The following is a 3,388-nucleotide window of genomic DNA, read 5'->3' as shown; positions in this document are numbered from 1 at the left end:
AACTATTCCAATGAAGCATATTAGCCTATGCCACGAAGATTTCAGGGCAAGAAACCTTCAACAAAATAAATTTCAGCTCAAGACTGGACTAATAAAAATATCCATATGAACATCAAAACATTAGCAGAGCAAAACGAAAACCTCTCATTCAGGACATAGCGTAATTATTTGTATTGGTATAAAAATAGAAACAGCAACTGAAAATAGATGACTTAGATGTTTGAAAGCATTAAAAATGCTCATGTATGTTTCCTTTGACAGATAAAGGTGAAATACACAAATTTATTTAAATAATGCATGCTCTTATCTTTATTCCTTTCATTGCATTTTTTTATCTGCATTTAGGGGACTGAGTGAGAAGAGCATTGAAAAATGAAACCTGAAAGTATTTAATTAAAATACATTTATTGTAAAAAATTCAAACACAAATGTATGCATTAAAAAATAAGTCCCCCCAAAACAAACAACAAAAAAACAGTCACACTCTCCCCCTACCCTATTCCCCAAATGTTTAACATATATCCATTTTATTTTCTGTGTTTATGCAATATATATGCAATTAGATAATGCATATGTAATTAAACATATATATACCCTTTCAAGTATTTTTAAACTAACTCAAAAATTTTTAAGAAAGCCACAATGCCAGAGAGACTAAATATTTTTGGCTCTAAATAAATACATTTTTGTTAGCTCCAATGCAAACTATACAACTATATACAAATATACAATCCTACATTCTTCTAGGCAATTTTTGTGGAAATGAGATTAGAATACCTTGCCAAGTAAAAACAATCAGAGTAAAAACCATGGAAACCACTAAACCAGAAAATCCTAAAATAAGAGAATCAAGGAAGATAAAGTACATATCTCTAACCATTAAAGACTCAACAAGCTAATATTGTAAATTTTCAGAAACAATGCCAGAAATACCCCTACTTGTAGGTTGTTATGTAATCAATTCCGGCATACGTTTTCCCCATTTCTTTCTTTTATTTATTGTTAAATATCTCTCCTTTGAGATCTTAGCAATACTTAATGTGAAACAGATTCCTTGAATATTGATGCTTTGTGAACAATAAAGTGTTTTGTCTAATCTTACAAGTCCTAAGCTATTTGTGGTTTTGTCTTTATTTTTATCCAAAACCTAAGTGTGACACAAATTAACAAGTGTCATATTATTAGTTATGTATCACCGATGAGGCAACTGCAGAAGCTGGGTTTCCCAGGGTCTTTGAGTGATTTAGATTGGATTTATATTGTATCGGTAGCTAAGTGCTAATTGCTGGAACTTGTCGTCACCGTGTGGTTGTATGTGGTTGAATGATTCCCTGAAATCCTACATCTCTTACAGCCAGTAGTGTGTTTGTAAACGATTAATGACCAGTTTTCTGGGGTGGGGAGAACCCCAGGCCTGATTTATAGCATTTGCCAATTTCCATGGAGTAAATACTCCTACCATGGCCAATTTCAAAATAACTAAAGAGGTCCCTGACTTCAGAGTTAGGAAGAGCTACATACAACCAGCCCTTGAGAGCCTCCTCCAACATACCACACAACTTCATAGCAATCTTGAGAATAAAACTTTGAAATTCAGTGACATCCCAACTGTCATTCCAAATAGCCACCCTCATGATTACCTGGAAAATTAAAGGCATCCCAGTCATTACTCTTCCTTACCCTTTTCCCATAACATCTCTCTCTTCTTTAGAAAAGAGTCTAATTCTCTGGTAAGCTTTTGATAATAAACCTCTTCCCTTTAAAAAAAAAGATTTTATTTATTTATTCATGAGAGACACAGAGAAAAAGGCAGAGACACAGGCAGAGGGAGAAGCAAGCTCCCCACGGGGAGCCCAATGCAGGACTCAATCCCAGGACCACAGGACCACACCCTGAGCCAAGGCAGACCTCAACCACTGAGCCACCCAGGTCCCTAAACCTCTTCCCTTGAACCCATGAGAGTAAAGACTCAAATCCTTCCTCTCCACTTTGCACATCTTAACAATACCATGAAAAAACAACAACAACAACAAAAAAAAAAAAAACAATACCATGGTCTGAAAAAAAATTAAAAGGAAAGGAAAAGCCAACTTCCATGGTTATTTTTTAGGTACAGAGAAGTAACTGCTTTTATTTCCTAGCACCTTAAATAAAATCAAGAGGAAAGTGAATAACTATAATTCTTCCTTAAGTTACATTTCAACATTCAAGGTTGTGTTGATTTCAGTCTCCTACCAAAACTCTTTTCCCACTTCTTACCTCTAGGGTCACTGGAATGGTTCCACACAGGAAGTGCATACCCATGTGCCTGGCACAGGAGGGGTTGTACATGTGTTTGCTGAATAACTAAATAAATATTTATCTCTTCTCTCAATTTTGTGATACTATTTTGTATAGTGTCTTAGAAGGTAACCATAATATAGTTGCACCTTGCACCCCCATAATGTATCTTCAATTATTTTACAATATTTGTCATACAAAGGTTTTGATGGAAGGGAATACTATAGAAGCATTTCTGAATATGACAGTGGAAGAATTAAGTTGCTAAACTGCACGTATGAGAAAATATTATATTCCTAAAATTGTCCAAAATCATTACCACCTGTACTGTTTCAATTACTCCAAAACTCCTCGCCCAGATTTACTGAGGATAACCTGCCTATACTACAGGAGGCCAGGTGAGCATCCAAAAAATGGTAACAAATGAAAGCACCTGGCTCAGAATCGTACCTTACAAACACTTTTTTTTAAAATAGCTTTCTACCCTACCAATACTTCCCTTTCCTTTTTTCCTTCACAGACACTATAATCACATGTTACCACTGAAATAATCTCTATCAGGAACCTTGCTCCAAGTGGGAAGCTAGGCAACAACCAGCTTCATATTTTCATGTGTTTTGATGAACATAGATCTGTTCTTCCTTGAGCTGATGTGGAAAGTAAGTATTTCTGAGGAGAGGGAAAATTTGTAATTTTGTGTGTTTTATTAAAAATGGACAGAAAAATGAGATGTCTGGGTGGCTCAGTCAGTTAAGTGTCTGTCTTCAGCTCAGGTCATGATCCCAAGGTCCTGGATGGAGCTCAGTATCAGGCTCCCTGCTGAGTGGGGAGTCTACCTCTCCCTCTTCAGTGGCCTCTCCCCAGGTCATTCTCTCTCTTGTTCTCTCTCTCAAATAAATAAATAAACTCTTTTAAAAATGCACAAAAGGATTCAAAATTGTACTCTTTTATCTTGTAAGTAGATTTTAATTATTATTGTCTACCACTTTCTTTGGAAATATTACAATTTCATCTACCAATTAATGGTGTCTGATTAGCTAATCTTACCTTCAGCTCAGAGATTTATATGATAAATACATGCTAAAGAGTACACACTAAAGAAATTTTG

This window comes from Nyctereutes procyonoides, unplaced genomic scaffold, assembly GCF_905146905.1.
Source record: "Nyctereutes procyonoides isolate TBG_1078 unplaced genomic scaffold, NYPRO_anot_genome, whole genome shotgun sequence".
Taxonomy (NCBI): Eukaryota; Metazoa; Chordata; class Mammalia; order Carnivora; family Canidae; genus Nyctereutes; species Nyctereutes procyonoides.
Note: the sequence above shows the minus strand (reverse complement) of the source record.